This window comes from Lissotriton helveticus, chromosome 5_1 (genome assembly GCF_964261635.1).
Source record: "Lissotriton helveticus chromosome 5_1, aLisHel1.1, whole genome shotgun sequence".
In the NCBI taxonomy this organism is placed as follows: domain Eukaryota; kingdom Metazoa; phylum Chordata; class Amphibia; order Caudata; family Salamandridae; genus Lissotriton; species Lissotriton helveticus.
The window spans coordinates 1,075,058,577-1,075,081,684 of NC_136065.1; the positions used below are offsets into that span (position 1 = coordinate 1,075,058,577).

Consider the following 23,108-nt stretch of genomic DNA (forward strand, 5'->3'; position numbering starts at 1 on the left):
CTTGCTAAATCTTACGGTTTAAAGAATGTCTTTCAGAATGCGGAGTCTGTTGATGATTCTTATCAGTATTTTATATATATATATATACTCCCGATTGCTCCTACTGGGAGATCCGCCCGTAGTTTGGTGGCGCGAAATGCCGGTAGAGCTAGACTGGCGTTCCAATCCCAAAAAGCTTCAATAATTTGCGGTCTCAGGTTCCGTATAAAGGAAAGGTTTATTGCTCAGGGTAACGCGTTTTGAAATACATGCTTTCTTGATCACACAAAGAGCTTAGAGAAACAGTGCATTTACATAGACATGTGACTCTGGGCATTGGCATAGAAAACAGACTATACTTCCAAGTACATGGTGCCATGCAAAGAGAAATTTTTGTCGGCCATTTTGTAATAGCTTTTCATACAGGCATATATGGTGAACACATATAAAGCCAGCATTGGTACTTCACAATAGTTCTGTCTTTAGAAAAGTTGTCAAAATAATAATGATAACTTGCTAAATTGGACAGTTAATGAAACAGTGAATGAATGTGTTCGGTTACATAGAATATATGGTTCTACGCAAAAAGTATATGCCCTGTCCTTGTAAACAAACGTTACCCAAAAACTAAGGATATCGAGTAATATGGAGGAGATACTCCCATGGACCCTATCGTGTGTTACTGTCTACAACAATTTCAAGCGCACGCTCGCATAACGTGACAGTGTCCTAGTAACCACAGAGACGGGCCCAGTAAGTACTGCGTAAGACATAACAAGGTAATCAATGCTGCACAAATGAGCCCGGTACTTGCATGTTCATGTCTAGTTAGAATAACGAGGTATCTCACTGTGCATATCAGACAAAGGCCAGCTATGTACTTGAAAAAGAAATACTTGCGCCAAGTGGCAGAAAGTCTTGTACTATTAGTCCTAAGAGTCAAATAACAAGGAACAAACACAGTGAAAATTAAATAAAGTGAAAAAGGAAACTTCCTTATCTATCAGTAGATGGTGCACTCCCATACAGCGGGGAAGAAAAGGGTTGGTGGCCTGTGAAGTGATCGTAGTGAATCAGTGAGCCCCTTCCTTTCCTCCTGTGAAGAGAAACAAAGGTACAGTATATTAAAACCAGAAGCGATTAAAGTAACAGGTGTATATAACAATGTGCATATAAAAACATTAAAGTTACATTTTACATGGAGGAAGTATGATGGAGCAAGGATTCGCACATGAAGCGACTTGCTTGTATTCATGAACCTCGAATAACGTTAAAAGCACTAATCAACATTTTTGTTTTACTAAAATCTAATTTTTCATAAACATCGGGTGTCCGAGAGAGGCTTGCGTATGTGTTTTACTAACCGTAATAGGCTTGCTTCTAAGATTGCTGTTGCTACGCGAGGGTTTCTACTGCGCATGCGTCTGTCATACTCACGGAACATGACGTATTCTTTGCTTTGGAGGGAATCTTTTTGCTTCTGCGTACTAGTAATAATATGGCTGCTCTATGTCTTTGGAAACAAAGTGGGTTGCTGAACCGTTCCTGGTTGACAGAATTTATGTGTATTTGGCGTGACCTTGGGTGTACATGTGGCACCCTTGGGCATCCATTTTGTTGGATGTATTTGCCTCACACACCCGAATGGGTGTCATGCTTCATCATCGGCGTTGCTCCTCGTTGGGGAGGCGGTGCAATCCCCGACGGGCTCACCTTGCAGAGGGGCTCTTTACCGGAGATCTTTTAAATCCAACTGCCTTATGGTGAAGTGCGGGTATGTGGGAATTGGAGCAAATAGCCTAGAAAGTGATTAAAATGTAGTAGGGAGTACCAAAAGTACTACTTTATTCTGGGGGTCTCCCGCTACGATTAAAAACGTGAATCCAACTCACTGGGTACCACCTGGTTAGGTATGATGGCACTAGATGAGGATGGAAAAGGAGATGATCAACATGTTTCTCGCATCAGGGAATTATCCGCGATTCATCAGGACCTATAAAGTTTATGGAATATGCAGTCATTCAACAGCATGCTGGTGTCATGTGTGAAATACAAGCAATATAAGTTTTGGTTACCTCTGTAGTAATATCCTATGCCTCAGGGTCAGGGATTATGTACTACATGAGTGTTCGGCGGTAAGTAAACATCAGGGAAGAACCTTTGGATGTGGCTCTATCTTCCTGTGTTCCTGCCTTGTGACCTACCCATCGCTGCCGAGCTCGGAGGTAACCAAGGCAAATACATCCAACAAAATGGATGCCCAAGGGTGCCACATGTACACCCAAGGTCACGCCAAATACACATAAATTCTGTCAACCAGGAACGGTTCAGCAACCCACTTTGTTTCCATAGACTTGTGGGGGGCACTGGCTGATACTGGACCTTCCACTCTGCTAAGTTGTCCTGTCCTGATCCAAATCTGCTTTTACCTGTCCTGATTCTGATCTGCACCTGCTAGCCTACTGGCGACTGCAACTTTCGGGGTTCTGTCCTTCAAACTGACCTGTGGCCAGGGTTAGTTCTTCACACCATTCCTAGGTAAATATAAATTCGTGAGGGTTTGTCATTAATTTGTTTCCTTCTCTTCCCCCTCCCTAAATGTTACATATTTGGTAATAGTGCTTGTATATTATGTTCCTTCTCTTTACCCTTCCTATTGATAAAGTTTGACATGTTCCTTTTTTCCACTCCCCTTTGTTAAATGCCTAAATAATTTTGATTGTATTTTATGTTACTTTTCTTATCTTCCCTATTGCTAAATGATCAAAATCAGTTTAATACATCTTTTGCATAGTTATATTTTGATTCTAATCTTCATTATTGAGAGTCTAATTTGTGGATCAATACCAATTAAGAAATTTAGATAAAAAAGTTTAAACCTTTCAGAGTCTGTGGTTATTATATGAGTGCAAATGTTATTTTCCTATTATGCTAACACCCTGATCCAATAGGTTTACAGATACCAGTGACAAGGATTGGTAAGTCAATGGTATAGGCCCTAGTAGTTAAAAATAACTGGTAGTAGAGCAAAGGTTACCTGATTAAAATTATGTGTTATTGATTATGGGCCCTGGTGAGTATGGTAAATTTATAATGGGGTGACCTGCGCGCTCTATCAAGTACATGTAATGAGGCAGAATTTAGACAATGGATATTATTAGGTACATGTGGACAAAGGAAAGAGCGAGATAAGGCCACCCTGGCTATTCTTCAATTAGGTGTACTGCTAATTCCTCATAAACATTGTGTCCCTTAAGATAATGAGTCTCGAGGTCGAGGATCCATTTGGATTCCTTTTTCCGTAATATGAATTCTCTGTTTCCTCCTCTAGGACCCACCAGAACCTGTTCGATAGCATAGTATCACAGTAGTGAGCTATTGGACAGATGGTAGTCGGCAAAGTGTCTTGCGACAGGGTTATGGGGATCTTTATTAGTAATGGCTCTCAGATGTTCTATTACCCTCTTTCTAGCCATCAGTTTGGTGCTGCCTATGTATCTCATTTTACAAGGGCATTCCAAGGTGTAGCTAACGTGTGTCATGCTGCAGGTCAGAAATTGTGTAATAAGCCTGTTTTTCTTGGGGTTCGGTGTACTGAAATCCTTTACCATGTTACATGAGCGGCAAGCCTTGCAGTGGCCACAGGGGTAAAAACCTTTGAGATTAAATGAGCTGCTGTTCTGTTATTCAGTAATATCGCTATGCATGAGTATGTCCCTAAGGATATAGCCCTTGCGATAAGAGATTTTCGGTCTCTCACTAATGGTCGGTCCCACTATGCTATCACTCTTCAGGATGCTCCAGTTCTCTGTGAGGATTTTGTTCACTTTCTGTGAGTCCCTATTGAAAGTTAGGATCAATCTGGTCTCAGGGGGTTCATTACTTTCTTTGTCTCTGATTTGCAGGGTGCTCTGTCTGTCGGTGTTTCTGACTTTGGACACTGCCCTATCTGGTACCCAGTTTGGATACCTTCATATTTTGAAGAGTGATATGTTTTTTCTTCCATGAGGTAGCTTTCCTCAGAACTGCAGCTTCTTCTTGCTCTCATCAGCTCCCCGTACGGAATATTCCAGATGGCTGCTGAGAGCATGGAGAAGGCTGTTGCCTGCCATCTCTTTACGGAACAAACTCATTTGTATTGTGTTGTGTGTAGATCTAACTTTGACGTCTAAGAATTCAATCTCTTGTCTGTTGAGTGTGTATGTGAGTGTAATGTTATAAGTATTTTCATTGAGTCTGGCGACAAACTCCTTAGTTTCCTGTTCCCTGCCTTTCTATATAAGAAAAATTGCCTTATCTCGCACTTTCCTTTGCCCACATGTACCTAATAATATCCATTGTCTAAATTCTGTCTCATTACAAGTACTTCTACCTTGTAAAATTTAACTGTAATGTTTTTAAATGCACATTGCTATATACACCTGTTACTTTAACTGCTTCTGGTTTTAACCACTTGGCTGCTAAGGGTGTTGGTTGAGCTCCATTGACTTTCCATTGAAATCAATGGAAAGTCCATGACGAGTTACCCTTGTCATTAGCGCTGAAGGGGTTAATATACTGTACCTTTGTTTCTCTTCACAGGAGGAAAGGAAGCGGCTCACCGATTCACTGCGGTCACTTCACGGGCCACCTACCCTTTTCTTCCCTGCTGTATGGGAGTGCACCCCCTACTGATAGATAAGGAAGTTTCCTTTTTCACTTTATTTAATTTTCACTGTGTTTGTTCCTTGTTATTTGACTCTTTGGACTAATAGTACAAGACTTTCCGCCACTTGGCGCAAGTATTGCTATTTCTGGTACATAGCTGGCCTTTGTGTGATATGCACAGCAAGATACCTCGGTACTCTAATTAGACACACACATGCACGTACCGGGCTCATTTATGCCGTATTGATTACCTTGTCATGTCTTACACAGTGCTTAGTGTGCCCGTCTCTGTGGTTACTAGGACACTGTCATGTTAGGCGCACATGTGCTTAGAATTAGACAGTAACACACGATAGGGTCCATGGTAGGATCTCCTCCATATTACTCGATATCCTTGAATTTTACGGAACTTTTGTTTACAAGCACTGTGCATATACTGTTTTGATTAGAACCATATATCCTGTGTAACTGCACATATTTATTTATTCACTGTTTCATTAACTGTCCAAGTTAGCAAGTTATCATTACTATTTTGACAACTTTTCTAAATACAGAACTATCGTGAAGTAACAATGCTTGCATTATATGTGTTCACCATATATGCCTGTATGAAAAGCTATTACAAAATGGCCGACAAAATTTCTCTTTGCGTCGGACCATGTACTTGGAAGTATAGTCCATTTTCTATGCTAATGTCCTGAGTCACATGTCTATGTAAATGCACTGTTTCACTGAGCACTTTGTGTGATCAAGAACGCTTGTCTTTCGAAACGTGTTTCCCTGAGCAATAATGGGTCAACAATGTAAGGTGCTGGACTGTTCCTTAGAGGAAGGAGTGTGTGTGTCTGGCGTGACCGGAGGTGTAGATCTCACACCTTTGGGCATCCATTTTGTTGGATGTATTTGCCTCACACACCCTTGCAGGTGTCATGCTTCATCATCGGCGTTGCTCCTCGTCGGGGAGGCGGTGCAATCCCCGACGGGCTCACCTCAAAGAGGGGCTCTTTCGCGGAGATCTTTTAATCCAACTGCCTTTTGGTGAAGTGCGGGTGTGCGGGTAATGTGGTGTGTAGCCTGGGTGGTGATTTAAAATGTAGTAGAGGGTACCGGAAACAACTTTATTCTGGAGGTCCCCCACTGCAATTAAAAACGTGAATCTAACTCACTAGGTGCCAGAAAGTTAGGTGTACTGGCCCTAGATTAGATTAAGATTTAAAAAGGTTTGGTCGACATGTTTCTCGCCTGGGTAAAGTACCCGTGATTCATCATGACCTACGATGGATGAGGACAAGGTCTACAAACAATCAATAACATGCTAGTGTCATGTGCCTAATACCAAAGTGCGGATATTATTACCTCTGTAGCTTTATCCTATGCCTAATGGTCTGGAATTATTTGCCACAACAAGGCTCAGCGGGTTGGTACATCAGGGTGGAAACCATCAGGTGTGGCTCACTACTCCCGTGTCCTTACTTCTTCACCTACCCATCACCGCCGAGCTCGGCGGCGATGGGTAGGTGAAGAAGTAAGGACACGGGAGTAGAGAGCCACACCTGATGGTTTCCACCCTGATGTACCAACCCGTTCAGCCTTGTTGTGGCAAATAATTCCAGACCATTAGGCATAGGATAAAGCTACAGAGGTAATAATATCCGCACTTTGGTATTAGGCACATGACACTAGCATGTTATTGATTGTTTGTAGACCTTGTCCTCATCCATCGTAGGTCCTGATGAATCGCGGGTACTTTACCCAGGCGAGAAACATGTCGACCAAACCTTTTTAAATCTTAATCTAATCTAGGGCCAGTACACCTAACTTTCTGGCACCTAGTGAGTTAGATTCACGTTTTTAATTGTAGTGGGGGACATCCAGAATAAAGTGGTTTCCGGTACCCTCTACTACATTTTAAATCACCACCCAGGCTACACACCACATTACCCGCACACCCGCACTTCACCAAAAGGCAGTTGGATTAAAAGATCTCCACGAAAGAGCCCCTCTTTGAGGTGAGCCCATCGGGGATTGCACCGCCTCCCCGACGAGGAGCAACGCCGATGATGAAGCATGACACCTGCAAGGGTGTGTGAGGCAAATACATCCAACAAAATGGATGCCCAAAGGTGTGAGATCTACACCTCCGGTCACGCCAGACACACACAATCCTTCCTCTAAGGAACAGTCCAGCACCTTACATTGTTGACCCATACTTGTTGAGGGCACTAGCTGAAACTGGACCTTCCACTTCCCGTAGTGGTAATTGTGCCCTATTGATCGATTGATCACTCTCCCTCCTTTTGAAAACTACCCTGAGCAATAAGCCTTTCCTTTATACGGAACCTGAGAGCGCGAATTATTGAATCTTTTTGGAATATATATATATATATATATATATATATATATATATATATATATATATATATAAAGAGTGAGTCAGAACATTATTATTATAGATATATGTATTCCATATCGATAATGATTGTTTGCATGTATTTATTAGATAAAAGCAAGCATTGTCAATAGTGCATTTGGATTTTATGGGCTGATCCACTAAGGCAAAAAGGAGAATATAGAAGAGTACTTTTAAGTACTTTAAATGCCTTTGTGGTTTGACCGAAACATCCCAAATGGGACTAGCAGAGAATAGTCATGCACAATTATTTGAAAAGGAATTGGATGTTTCGTGACCGATTTACAAAGGCATGTTAGAGAGTGTGTAAATGGTTATGTGAATCAACCCCAAGGTTTTAAAACTATCTGTAAATATTTCTGAGAAGTGGTGAATATTTACTGAATGTATGCAAATTAGTAGATGTTTTAGTTTGATTAGATGTAATTTTGTGCAGAGTGTCACTAATGGACTTAAGCATCACTATTTTTGAGTTTAATGATCAAGATTCTAATAAATGATATAAATATGTGTTAGGTACTCATTCACTGTATCTTAAAAACGTTCTTGGAGACAGGTAAAATGTTAGGGCCTGGATTTACAAACACTTCATGAAACACAGTACAGCAAGTGAAGTTTCTATGCTGTATTGTGTGAAAGGGAGAGAGCAGAACTGCGTCATATTTCCAAAGAAATGGTCCCATTCTGTTCAGTGCCATAGTGCAAGGGTGCCTGTTTTATGGTCAGGATAGGTTCTCTGTAGGGTGGGGTACCTTCCTGCACAAAAATTATCCCTGAGGAAATTTCCTCTTTGTAGATGTGATGCAAGATGCAGCACACATTTAGAGAGGAAATAACAAGGAGAAATACAAATATTTCTCCTTGTTACGCCAGCCTCAGACAAGTGCACCATTTTGGCACAAATCCACGCTACAACTCTTTATAAAAATGGGTTCACATCAAAATCCATGGGTGGATGCACGAGAACTCCCATCCACCAACCATGGAACACCTCCCTGATGCAAAGCAATGTTAGGAAGTGCACTGCCTCTTAGTAGTCTCGTTGTCTTCTCTATAAGATGACTCATGTTATCACATCTTTCTGGATAAAGATGCACGAGGAACAATCACATTGCCGAAAGGAATACAAGGTTGCTGGAGAAATTTTCTCATGGTCAATTATGCAGCTGTAGTGTATTTATTTATTTATATGTAGATTTTATATAGCGCCTGAGTCACACCCGAAGGGGTTTCTCTGCACTTTGGACTCTGCAACTAGACAGGCTGACGGTGTAGAAAACGTACTGGATATTTACCCATGGAGGTAGCATTTAATAATTAACCAGTAGAAAGTACTCCACTTGGGTAGATATTTTGTGCAATACTGTGGACTCTTGTTGGAAAAAGAGGCAGGTGCGGTTCCTTTCTAGCCCAGTCACTGACACAGCTACTAACACGCCCAAACAGACACTTTGACACACACTGAAGAACTGTAATCTTCATTCTCAGGGGTCTCACTAATAGAAAAGAAGAATCTGGCACAGAAGCTGGAATATAAAGAGAACATTTTTATTAAACTCAAATGAGTGAGACTACGTCACACAGAAGCCTTAGCAACTGAATGAGGCAGTCTAAAGAGTGCAAAACACAGAGGCCTTTTATATGCTTAGGGTTACAAACTCAGCATAAAAGAAAGGGGCAGTCCTAGCTTCTGCAAGCATGCAAAATACCTAATATGGACATACAAGATCTGCAAAATATTAGCCAATAGGAGAACATTAAAAAAAAGCATCATATAACCAGAACGTCCCCCTTACGTCGTGTTTCTGCCCAACCCACAAGTAAATTAATTACAGCACCTATAGGTCAATCAGTAATGGCAGGACATGTCTGTATGCAGTTAGGCCAGCTGATTTCAAAGCAAGGTCAGGGGGGGCTTTTCAACACGTTGCAGTCCAAAGGGCAGAGACACTTCATGAATAGAGCAGCCTATGTAAAGGCAACACAAATTGATGACAAATGTAAGATGGAGTCAAAATTAAAGAACCTCAGTCCCTCCTTTTGCCATTACACAGGCAAATCCTAAAATTATTTTGCAAACATTTGCAGGGCTCCTAGTTATTTCAGCGACTATTGACAATGCCAATAAAACAATAAGAATCAGTCTCCAAACACCCATTCTATGCAATCGCCCGGGAAATACCCAGAGTCCGTCGAAGCCTCTCTGGCAGGCTTCTATTGTCCATCAAATCTGCTTCTGTTGTTTTCTTCCGCATGGGCCTCTTCATTCAGGCCTTTCATGAAAATGGTGCTACTCAGTATCCGTTGGAGTGCCTTCCTGGCAAACACTCACAGCTCACTTGAAAGTCTCAATGTCTCAATGCAGTGCACCAATATATTTCCTGTGCTGCAGGCACTACAGATATTGTGCTTTTCGTTAGTCATGAGCACAGATCATCTCATGCAGACCCAAGTACTATTAATCGGGAAAGAGCAACAGACTGTCACTATCAGCAACACTTTCAGGCTCCAACACTCTCTATTCAGTGTCAGAGGATGCTCGGGCTGCTCTTTCATTTAATCATAGGTACCACAATGTAGTGCCTTTTGCCAATCCTGGATCCTCCGGTGCACTGCACTTCCGTTGGAGCAAAGAAAAGGGGGTGTGTGGCCAAAACTCAGGCCAAGGGGCTCAAGGGACTGCACACTGTCAGAGGTTACCAGCACATGACAGGTGGAAAACTGAAGCCTCAATTCTTTCGCTCTTTTGCACTGAAACTCTGGTTCTGTAGCAAAACCAGCTCCTCCTTCTTTTCTGATGTTCAACGCCTTCTGATGAAGCAAGCACAATACTTTGGAGATACCATTGATGGAACGCTGGTGATCGCTGTCGGGTGCTGGGACTTTTCATCTGTTAGCTGTCACTGATGGGATTGTGGGTGAGTTCCGCAGGTTATTATGATTTAATCGCGCAGAACCTAGTGTCGTAGGAGATGTGACACAGTTGTTAGTTTCCTTCAATTTAGTACAAAAACAGTTCATTGTATAACAAGGGGACTGCAAGCAAGTGGCCTGCAATCTTCAAAGGAATGGCCATACACCATGGGACTATTGTGATCTAAAATACACTGTCATTCTCAAAGGCAATACAAAGACAAAGGCATTAGGCAAAACAGTGCCTCTAGCCTCTTTAATTGGGTTTCCATGTGAGAGCATATCCTCTACCATCTAAGGGTAGATAGCGACATGGGAATTCTATCTGAATGGATGTCCTCACACATGGTGGCATTGTCTAATGGGGGAAACACATTTTTTTCTCTCAATGATTACATATAGGTGTTCCCTAATTCCTTATCTACAACACCTCAAAAGAGAAATCGCATAATACATATTATCAGGGACATGTAGAAACCTCCCTTTTAATAATTGTGCATCAGGTGAACTATGCAATACAAAATCTAATGATCAAAATGTGGAAACAAAAGACAAGAACTAGAGAGTCCTGGTATTTCCATGATTTGGAACACATCTAATCCACCAAAAATTAAAGCAGCAGAAAAAAGGAACTAAAAACCAAATTAGAATAGGCATTGAATTTGTCATATTCAAAAAAACGTAAGGTGTCTCCTATTGAGGTGGAAAACTTATCTTACTATAGTATTGAGTCAGTTAACCAGTCCATCACTACCCTGACAGTCAGACTGGAAAACATCAGAGTAGGCCTAAAGAAAATTCTTGAAAACCAGTCTGGTAATACAAAAGGGAATTATACATAATATGGGTGTCTCTGGTACATTACTGCAATCTGGAAGTGTGAATCTGAACAATACAAAAATAATAAAAGGGCTAACTGGTGAAAGGAATATGGAAAAGAGAAATGGAACTAGGACACAGCTAAAAACCCCAATAGCTAGGCACGATGCGACATCGGTCAGGGGAGAAGTAACAAAAGAAAAATCTATAGGAAGAACAAGGAATTACTTGGGTGAACAAAAATCAAAAATAACTCTACCACTGGCCGCTAAACCATATACGGTAATCTCAGCTAATGTTCCAGTTCCTTCTTCAGGGAAAAATGAAACCTTGTTTCCTTTATGGTACAAAGCCATACACTACCTAGGAAGCAGAACAAAACTGACTAATGTAATATAAAAATTAGGTCACCATGTACAAGAGTCAAAAATCTATAATTGTATCCTTACGTCCAATCAGGATACATAAATTTAGGGCTGCCTGTTCCTTAAAGGAAGGGGACAGTATCGTGACTAACATCAGGTGACACACTTTGATCCTATATATCTCTTTTATTTTACTTCAATACTATATAGCCAACTTTGACATACACTGGTGAAGTGTTGTCTGTTTTGTTCACAGCACGAAAAATTATATCTGTGAAATTTAGTATCAGCGCAAATTCCCCCAACTGTTGTGCAGCGATTACATCATCATGTAGAACCCTTCACAACACAGGTGAACTTGTAATAGTATCTAAAGCAGCAACATAAAACAAAAACATGCATAAAATAAAAAAAAACACACATATGCCAAGCCATCAGATATACGCGCTGTATGTCAAATACAAAAAGCATAGACAAAGTACAATAGCATATGTAAATAAGCGGTAACACACAACAACATTGCATGCACTTTATGCACTGTGACCCTGCAGCCCAAAACAGCATATTCAGGCCTGCTTAATTTGTCAGGCTTAAAATCCTCACCCTCCTTTTGGTAGCAGATCACCAGTTAGTGGAGATTTGGCTGTCAAACACAACTTACTGTGTCGCTTCTGACACACAGAACCAGCAGGAACAATTCATAAAAGGATAAAATGCAAAAATATGTAAAACGCACGAACATTTCTTTTCAAAAGAAGTCATAATAAAAAAAACACATCTTTTTCAACATATTGCTGACACTGCACATAACACACAAAATATCAACTGTAACCAACCATCTTTTGAAAACATGCTAAACCACCTTAATTGTGACGTCCCAAAAACTCTTTTACAGACACTCTGCGTGTCCCGTGTGCCAACACCCTTTGAGGCCCTGCTTTTCCAAGCAATGATTTCTCCATCTGTTTACACTTACTCCTATCCTACCTCATTGACCTTAAGGTCAAAATCTGCCTTGCGGGCTCCTCAGCCCTCTATCTCTTCCTCACTCTAAGGCTGAAAAAGATAAAAAACCTTGTCAACTCTTTCTAACCTGCAATAACCAACCCTATTTAAAAACACATAGTATATATATTACTCCTGTTAGGGGCTACAATTTATTTCTATACTTAGATTATTAAAACAGTTACTGTGAATAATTCGCAGAACATAATAACACACATACCAGTTTTTAGAACAAATGCTTGTTTGCAATGGTACTCATTTTATCAAATGGATGAAGGTCTCAGTTAGGTCCAGCAAAAGTTAAAACCTTCCACCCTGATATTAAACTCAAACCTCTGCACCAGGCACATTGGCTCACTGAGCCATTTAAAAGCAAACCCAAATGGGAACAACCTGCGAATTTGTATTATACCTAAATGTATGCATTTACTGAAGCCTAAAGCACTTTAAAGCTATTGAATGGCAAGAATGCACAAATTTTACCCAAATTCGACTTTGATATTTGGGGCACTTAAAAATAAAGATCCTACAATTGCATTACTTATTAATCATCTTCAGAATGTTCTTTATAAATTGCAGAGATTGGACATTAGACATATCTCATGCAAATCCTGAGAAAAATGAGTTTTTCACGCCTGCGCCAAGTGAAATTTTATATGCTAATGTCCTCATTATGCAGTATAACATAACTTAAATTAAATTATAATGCTAGGAGGTCACAGTATAAGTATTAAGCTTCATGAATAGTAAAAAACGAATTTTGTAGCACTTATTTTTATAACCAAATCATTTTTGATAATTCCACATATTAAGGCTCTGTAATTCCTTGAATCTGACTTCATTTTCTTTTTTTTCTTTTTTTTGCTCTGTGCCACGTAGGCCTGCAAAGATAGCCTGACGAACAAAGTGGCCTGGCCTCCCCAGGTCATGTACACATTAACCAGATTAAACTGTAAGAAACTGACCTCTTCACCCGAAACTGACTTCGCAAAGCCAATTTCCCTGATTGATCTTTATCTGAGATTGCCAATCAATGTTCAAGACATCGTTAACTTTTTAGTTTCCTTGGACTTGCCCTATCTTGTTTCAGCATCTGTTACTGTTTCTTTCTTTTTAAATGTTTCTTCATTACATGGGTTAATTATTATTTAGCAACAGAGCCAAGAATACACTTACAGAAATGCTTAAAGAGAGGAAAACCCTTAATTGCAATGTCTTCCTATAATACAAAATAATGAACCTTAGTTTTGGAACCTTTTTAAAACAACATTCTGAAATGCAAAGTTTCACCCGTGCAACTGAGGGCAAAGTCCTGGCTTGAGTAAATATTCTTGTCTATTTAGCTTGTCTCTCAAGGTTTATAACATAAGCACGGTGGCTGTCTATTTAAAACTAAAACTAAGACATTTCAAGTTTCAAAATGCGTGTGCAATTCAGCAAGGTCCAATGTATTCAGATGATGTGTTTGCCTGTTAATATCTAATGCAATGTATCTGAGGAAAATGCTGTAAGTTTTTTTTTTTTTTTGCAAAACACCCAATTTCGTTTTTGGGGGCTTTTTTATTCCTAGTGAATGTGAATTTACATTTTAGTTTTTAAGCTTTTATACATTTTGCTTAATAGACTGAAAACATCAAAAAAGAAACACAAACACACATTTGAGCTCATTTCAGACATAAACAGAAAGGGGTCAAACACTCAGGACACACAATACGGTGTGTTTTAGCCATGCATTTCGTGAATAGCGCCATCGCTATTCACTTACAGAAATTGCACTAATGGGAAAACCACATAGACATTTAAACACACATTTAACCCACAAACCAATACTCAGAACAGAAACAAAGGACAGCCCACAGACTGTACTTAAACCAAACCATTTGTAAATACTAGTTGTAAGTCATATTTACAAGAAACACTTCTCAATTGTGTTCCAAAAGACTGCAAAAACAGACTGCTACATATCCAAGAAGCCAAAACACACTCAATTCACTAGCTTTGGCTGGCAGAACACCAAAAATCCCTCTGCATATCTTCATTCATAAAATTGCACAGAACAAAGGATCCTTGTATGTATTATGTCCATACTTTAATTCCCTGGGGATACAGAATCACCAAGGAAGAAATATGTTTGTATACCTACCTATTTAGGTATTCCTTCTAGGAGAGCCGGCTAATTAATTTCACATCACACTATGGTACCTTCCAAATAAAGCAACACATTCCTCTCTGTGAGCTTTGAAACAGACATGCCAAAAATATTGTAGAATATTCAATATTATAATCAAAGTAGTGCTTAATGTACTTTTCGTACGTGCACCGTTCAACAAAACCAAATAGAGAAAAATCTCCTCATTACCTGTCTACACAAATTGCAATTTGCATATCAAATCCATACAAATCAAAAGTTGGCCAACACAAATTCCAAAGTTCCAAAGCTACAGTAAGCGTTACTAAACTACCTTACTCTTACCAATCAAAAGATTGTCCAATTTCTAACTGCCAAGTTCTAAATGACCTAACGGTCCTTTTTTAGAATACTCACGCCAAAAAGGTTCTCAGTCAGGAGTGACATCATGTGGAGGATCAAAATCAGGAAGATCAGAAATATACTGGGCTGCAAAGACAAAGAATCTCCAAAATCCTTGTGCACAGAGTAGTAGAGTCCCGTCCTGTCCTCCTCAGTAGATTTCAGTCTCCTGACAAGATCACTCCTTCAGAAAGTCACTTCTCTGATGAAGCCCACGTTGGCCGCGCCATTTGAAGAACTGTAATCTTCATTCTCAGGGGTCTCACTAATACAAAAGAAGAATCTGATACAGAAGCTGGAACATAAAGAGAATATTTTTATTAAACTCAAATGAGTGAGACTACGTCACACAGAAGCCTTAGCAACTGAATGAGGCAGTCTAAAGAGTACAAAACACAGAAGCCTTTTATATGCTATGAGTTACAAACTCAGCATAAAAGAAAGGGGCAGTCCTAGCTTCTGCAAGCATGCAAAATACCTAATATGGACATACAAGATCTGCAAAATATTAGCCAATAGGAGAACATAAAAAAAAAGCATCATATAACCAGAACGTCCCCCTTACGTCGTGTTTCTGCCCAACCCACAAGTAAATTAATTACAGCACCTATAGGTCAATCAATAATGGCAGGACATGTCTGTATGCAGTTAGGCCAGGTGGTGTCTGAGATTGATTTCAAAGCAAGGACAGAGGGGGGTTTTCAACACGTTGCAGTCCAAAGGGCAGAGACACTTCATGAATAGAGCAGCCTGTGTAAAGGCAACACAAATTGATGACAAATGTAAGATGGAGTCAAAATTAAAGAACCTCAACACTCAGGCACTCACGCACCCACTGACAGACCCTCTCAGACACTGATACACTGACTTACAGATCTACTCAGACACACACACCCACTCACAAACCCTCTTATACACCCACTCACAGACCTCCTCAAACACTCTAACACACTTATAGACCCACTCAGAGAATCATGCACCCACTCACAGACGCATGGAGACACTTTCACTCCCACTTATAAACCCACTCAGACATGTATACCCAAGCAAAGACCCACACTCTGACAGGCTCAGATGCGTCTTACTTGGCCTGGCCTTGGCCTGGAAACAGCACAGGTGTTTTTTGTGCTGCGAGAAGATCAAGCGAGCCTTATAGTTACAGTGCCATGCTTCCTTCTGCTGTTAATAGAATTGTGAGCTCTGTAGTCCTGCTCAAGCTTCCCACACAACAAACAGTATAATATGCACCCCATGCCGATGAAGTGCTCACACAGTGTAATGCATGTTCCCTGACTGTCATCGAGGCAGAGCTTCCTATGTGAGAGAGACCTAGAGATTAAACATGCTGCAGAGGATCTCCCTTGTCTCTCACAAATGGTTCCTGATGGTAACTATTACAAGTACGTGTCCCACAGACTGAATCAGTGCTACAACTGCCATGATCATTTCACTGCTATATTTGCCATCAGCCTGGTGCATGCTGTATCTTTTGTGGACTTCGCATCAGCCTGAATGTGGCTGCAGCTACAAACATCAGGCAGGTGTGGAAGTTGCAGCAGCCACAACCACACCTGTGTCTGGGCTGCTGGAGTGAGGGAAGGTCTACTGTCCAACCACTAATCCTTCAAGGAATAACAACTGAGAAAACCATGAACGGGGTGTGAATTTGACTTGTTGGGAACTTAAGACTACACCTGAGCCTGAATCATACTTCTGCATGGCTACTAAATGGGCGATCAGCCTAAGAGGGTTTGCCCAGGTGAGACTAGCAAGGTGTAACCCCACAAGTGAGGATCATACCAGTATCACAACCTGTATGCTCAGTTGAATTGTGTTATATTTACTACTGCTAACCCTGAGAGCAGTGTACTTGATCAAGCCTGCATTATTAGTTTATGTCCTGCAACTGAGTTGTTTATCGCCACATTTCTTTCCTTTTTGCATCTCAGATCTACTATATGAAGGTTCATGTGTTTGTTCCATGAATAACACAACTGAAAAAAGTGTTTACAAAAATATTTAATGTTGCTGTGTAATGAAAGTACTTTCCTTTTCTTAAAAAGACAAACACTGGGCTGGACATTAAAGTTTTGGAGTCAGTTGTTTGATTTTTTAAGTACCGAGCTCGAACACCCCCACACTACCTCCCTGAAAATCTGTGACTATCACACAAGGATTTATCCAGCACAAGGATACTAGGTAGAACATTGGTGCAAAAAGTACTAAGCTTTTAATCCTCCTCACACCTCTCCCCTTCGCCTCGCTGCCCGGGCCACTCTCAGCTGTCCATTATCGCTGATCGGTCCCGGTTTGGTGATCTCACTACAGCGGCCATATTGGGTGTGTAGTAGGGCTGTGACGCGCTCTAGCTGTGCATAAAAGGGGCATTCCTTGAGCCCTGCGCTCGATCCTATTGTGTGTTTGTGTCCCTCCTGAGGTGGAAGCCGGGAAGTCTGTTGCGCTGTTATTTTGCTTTTAAAAATCCTACCTGACACTTTGCTTGACTACTAAGCTTTTAATCCTCCTCACACCTCTCCCCTTCGCCTCGCTGCCCAGGCCACTCTCAGCCGACCATTATCGCTGATCGGTCCCGGTTTGGCGATCTCACTACAGCGGCCATATTGGGTGTGTAGTAGCACTGTGACGCGCTCTAGCTGTGCATAAAAGGGGACGGATATGTCTCCGCGCAGCGGACGCGTTCAGCGGACCCACCAGACCTGCGCCGGAGTCGTGCCAGAGTCCTGCCCGTCTGCGCCCGTCAGCGCCAAGGAGGCGCCAGGGGCCAGGGAGAATGATGGCTCGCGCTCCCCCCATTACAAGCTCAGTCTACTCCCTGAGCACCCTTAGAGCACTCAGGCCACTCTGGCAAAGCTGTCATCACAAGTTTGTACCGGAGAAACTGCGAGACGGTTTTGAGTGTTGGTGCCTTAGGGACTTGAGCAACACATCCCCACCCACACACCCGGGCGCCCCGACTGTGATTGGGACACAGTCCCCTTTCCCCCTCCCTGGGGAAATGGGCTTTCTTATAAATGCTCGCTCCCTGGTGATGAACAATACTGCTTTTAGAGATTTCATCCCAGAGAGGAAGCCTTTGTGGGCCTTTGTCACCGAAACCTGGGGCTCAGAATCATCTGGTCCTGACCTGGTTGATGCCATCCCCGATGGTTACGCCTTTGTAAGACTGGACAGAGAGGGCCGAAAAGGGGGGGGGATTGGCATTCTACATAAGATCTCATCAACCTGCCGTATTGAGTGCCTCCCTTCCCCTCAGAACTCCTTTCAGGCTGCTCATTTCTCCCTTAGCCCCTCTCCCACGGTGTCCTTTCCGGGCATTCTCATCTACAGACCCCCTGGCCCCAGGCCTGCCTTTACCGCGAAACTCCTAGAAATTCTTCAACCTTTCATTGATATGCCCAATTTCACCATTCTTGGTGATTTTAATTTTCACTTGGAAAATTCTAAATCGCCTGACACTATATCCCTGGTAGATTCTCTGGCCTCTTGTGGTCTTTTACAAAGAGTGGGAAGTTCTACCCACTCCGCTGGCCACACACTGGACGGGGTCTTTACCAACGACCTTAGACTGGAGGTAGGCCTTCCCCTCCCCCTCTCCTGGTCTGATCATAAGGCAGTCCCTATTGAGTTCACATCTGGACTGCGGGACCTGCCCGCAAAGGACAATAAGAACTGGGCTTTGAAAAGGAACTATAGGGGACTGAATAACGAATCCCTTGGCCCTATCATCACCAATTATAAGTTCTCTCCCAAAATTGATATGGATACTGCTGCTCGGGAACTTGTCAATACTATCTCGGAGGCAGTTAACATCTTTGCCCCTGCCAAACTACACTACTGCGCCAGGAAACGCCCGTCGGCCCCATGGTTCTCTGATTCCCTTAGACTCCTCAGGCAGGAGTGTAGGAGGCAAGAAAGGTTCTGGAGAGCCCACCCTGAACCAGATGAAAGAACTAAACACAAAACCCTCATTATAGGATATAAGGCTGCAATCCTGGCAGCCAAACAGTCATATTTTACCAATCTGACAACCTCCCTCAGTTCCCCTAGAAACCTTTTCAAAATTGTGGATTCCCTCTCTCTTGTTCAGCATCCCGATCCCACTGTCGCATCTCAAGAACTCTGCGATCAGATCTCCTCGTTTTTTCACACCAAAATCGTGGACATCTATACCGCCCTAGAAGCCCTCAAGTCCATCCAGGAGCCCGTCTCGCCACGTGCTTTTCCCCCTTCGCCGAGTCCGCCTTCGGCTCCCCGAGGTAACTTGTCCAATTTTCCCCCTCTGACCGCTGAAGTTTTAAATGAGCTTCTTAATAAACTCAAATCGGGATCCCCTCTGGACCCCTGCCCTCTTAAAATTCTGAAGAACTGCAGAGAGGTCCTGCTCCCCCCCCTTCTAGATGTAATGAATCTGGCAATTTCGAATGGTGTTTTCCCCGCGACCTGGAAGCTGGCCATTGTCAAGCCTCTTCTGAAAAAGCCAACCTTGGATCCCGGGATCCTAAAAAACTTCCGCCCCATATCCCTTCTTCCTGCCCCCGCCAAGATGCTCGAGGCCCACCTCAATCACCATCTCAGCGCCTTCCTGGACAAAGCCAGCCTACTAGACCCCTCTCAGCATGGTTTTGGGAAGGCGCACAGCACAGGGTCAGCCCTTACAGTGGTGGTCAACAACATCCGCGCCAAGGTCGACAGTGGTCAGACTACCCTTCTGATCCTGCTCGACCTTACGGCTGCCTTTGACACCCTGTCCCCCTCCGTTTTGGCCACTCGTCTTGGTGAGATGGGAGTGGAAGGACTGGCTCTGGGTCTCCTGACATCCTTCCTCAACCATCGTGCACAAAGGGTCAAACTGGGCGACTTCCTCTCATCCGCCAAGCCTTTGCAATGTGGGGTCCCACAGGGCTCTTCCTTGAGCCCCACACTCTTCAACATATATGTGTCCCCACTTGCGAGACTTGTAAGATCCTTCGGACTGGAAGTTTTGTCGTACGCTGACGACACCCAGATAATGGTCTCCCTATCTCATTCGGTTGAGACCACGGCCTTAAAGTTTAGGAACTGCATGGAAACCGTGGCAGGCTGGATGACCTCAAATTTCCTCAACCTAAATAGGGAAAAGACCGAGATCCTCATCTTTGGCGGCAAACAAGATGTCTGGTCGGCTGATTGGTGGCCGCCTGCCCTTGGAACATGCCCCAAGCCCTCCCTAGTTGCCCGCAACCTGGGTGTTATCATCGACACCACACTTGCTTTTGATAAACAAGTTAAAAGGACTGCTTCCACCTGCTGTGGTGTTTTAAGGATCCTTAGGAAACTCGCACACTATCTCTCCCCGGATGCCCGGAAACAGGTTGCGGTGGCTCTCATTTCTCCTCGACTGGACTATTGTAATGCCCTCTACCTAGGTATAAACAAAAAGCTCATCCATCGCCTACAAGTCGTCCAGAATGCAACAGCTAGGTTTGTAGTCGATGCCCCCAGACGTTCCTCTGGATCCGGGATCAGAAAAAACCTTCACTGGCTGCCCGTACAGGCCAGGATAAACTTTAAGGTACTTGTCCTTACCTACCGCGCTCTACACGGATTGGGTTCGGAGGACATTGGGTCTCTCGTGTCCATCTACACTCCGGGCAGGACCCTGCGATCGGCTAACAAAAACCTTTTGTCTATCCCTCGAACTACCAAGGCTAGTTGGGGAGGTAGGGCCTTTTTCTCCCTTGCCCCAAAACTGTGGAACACGCTTCCAGCCGACCTTAAGGGCCAGCCGTCCCTCGCCCTTTTCCGTAAAGGTCTAAAAACCTGGCTTTTCGCAGAAGCCTACCTGTAACTTCCCTCATCGGGTGACACCCACCTCTCCGCTGTTTCCATCAGATGCGCCTTGATGCCTCCAGGTTAAGTCGCGCAATACAAATCCCAAATTCATTCATTCATTCATTCATTCAATAGGTGTCCCTGTCATGTTGATGAAAACGTTGAATGGACTATGCATGACCATAATGATGCATGTACTAGATTGAAATAAGCCTTAAAGTTAATTACCCTGGCGTCACCCATTTCTAAGAGAAAGTGTGATCCAGGTGGTCCCATCAAATCAAATAATTTATTATTTGGATGGCTTTCCGCTGTCCATCAGGGTTGCAAAGGTCATTACCTCTGTCACCCAGACAGACTAGTCACTGCCAAATTTAGAGGTCACCTCCAGCTCAGGGTGATCTCTGTGCCTCAAGTTTGATAGCTAGACACTCGCCATCTGTTATGCAGCTGTAAACCAAACATTTTGATTCATAGACTCCTGAAGCAGGAGTTTGTTTGTTTCTCAAAAACAAAAAAACTAATGACCTCCACACCCTGAGAGTTCTCGCCAAAGGTGTGGGGATCATCATTATTTACTTCGGTCCATAACCATCAAGTTTTTCTTAGTGCTGACTGATTGAAAATAGCATGCATTTGCAATGCAATAGGTGTAGCATTTACGAGAGTTTGAGTTATTGGCATTGTAAATGACGATGCCTTTTACTTATGTGTTGTTTTTAAAACAGATAAATAAAAGGCATTGCCATTTACAATGCCAATAGCTTAAACTCTCACAAATACGAGACCTAGTGTATTGCAAATGTGTTCGACGGCTGTGCTATACATTTTTTTTAAAAGCGTTAGGAGCGTTTCCGGCCTGCAATAGCAGGCAGGACAAAGCTATTTGAGATAATAATGCTTGGAGGCTGTAATTAAAGCCTACTGACTAACAGCACCCATAACAGGGGGTGTCGCCATGGGAGGTTACAAAATGAGACAAGGAAGAACTAAGGAGGGACTATTAAGCCTATCGACCAATGAACAGCCACATTTTACATTGGACAATGACACAAGCCAATTAAAAAATACAGGCGGAGAGTGGGCGGATTTAAGTCCCTACCTCAATACAGCATGCCTTGCAGGGCAGTGGATACGCTGTTCAGGCCTGACCTAACAATCCTCTGATTGTCCACTTTAAGTAGGACAGGTGGTCTGATGTCCTTATTCCGATGGCATCAACTCTGTTGGGACGTTGGAGTAAGCTTTCCGATGGCGAATGTAGTGGTGGTACTTCCGTTGGAAAGATGATGGTCAGCCACACTCACAATAGTGCAGTGAAACTGAGGGTTTCGCAGATAGGATACTCTGTTACCTTTCTGATGGACGACTCTTTCTGCCAAGCTCTAAATAAGACCACTATGCATTCCAACCAGAGTCCACAGGGAAAAACTCTCAGATTGTGAGGCGGCAGCTCTGGGGACTTGAGCTGAGGTTTCCGCAAGAGGGATGGTTAGAAGAAAACGTTGAGAGCCTTTTTTAGTATTGTTTCATACATCTATGACCAAACCCACTTGAAAAGGCTCAGTCACAAATCTCTTTTCGCTGCTTGTCACTTACACCCATTTAAACATTTTATATCAGTTACTTGAGTGCCTTGTCATACATTGGGCCTCTCACCGCCTTCAAAACATACAAAATTATACATATAAATGACTATTAGTCAAATGTGCCAGAAAATAGGAAACATTTCTGGGTATTTGCCTTGAATAGTAATATTTCATCCAATCACCGCGCCTGTCAGTCTCGTGCATTAGCTCAATCACTAGCCATGTTGTGTGCTGCTTTATATTCATTGTTGCGTAACATGGTGGGTGGAATGCTAAATTAACAACTGAATAAATACGTACGTAGACGTATCCGAGTGTTCCATTGATCGTGGAGCAACAGCAACCAAACGACTTGACAGAAACCTAAGAACCGAGTTGTTCTCTCAATAATTTTCATGTAGATAATGTCGTTTGTGTCTCACAATTTAGTAATAGACGTCGTTCCACTCTCAGAAGTCGCACGTATCTTTCAAACACAGATTGCTCTTTTGCACAGTAATGTCTTGCAACAAATATGGAGTAAAAAAAGGAACACATCTACATCCCTTAAGCACTTCTAGTAGCCTGGTTCGCATGTTAAAAAACATATAAATAATAATATAAAAAAATAATACCAATAAAGAGAAAGCTAATAGTAATTATTTTTTTAATAATGAGAATAATAATAGTATAATAATAATAATAATAATAATAATAATAATAATAATAATAATAATAATAATAATGATAATTATAATAATAATAATAATAATAATAATAATAATAATAGTAATAGTAATAATAATAACCAAACAACCCCAGCAATAATAATTACAACAATCATTATATTAGAAGTGAGATGTTTCACGTTATTCTACAAATGTTGTGTAAAAAGAGGAAGAAGCATGGCTCGCCCTCCTTCCGTTTACTTGCATTGTACTAAGCCCCCCCCCCTCCTTATCTGTGAACGCTCCGAGGAAGTCTCGCCTGCTTCTTACTCCGGGCTCCCCTCCTTCCCACTCTCTAGGCACAATGACCTC

The 23,108-nt window shown here is 42.3% G+C and overlaps 1 long non-coding RNA gene across 1 annotated transcript in view; it reads right to left on the bottom strand.

Moving 5' to 3' along the window:
• Positions 1 to 23,108, bottom strand: part of LOC144753498 (uncharacterized) — a 261,760-nt gene that overhangs the window by 238,521 nt on the left and 131 nt on the right. The gene's annotated exons all lie outside the window — the stretch shown is intronic.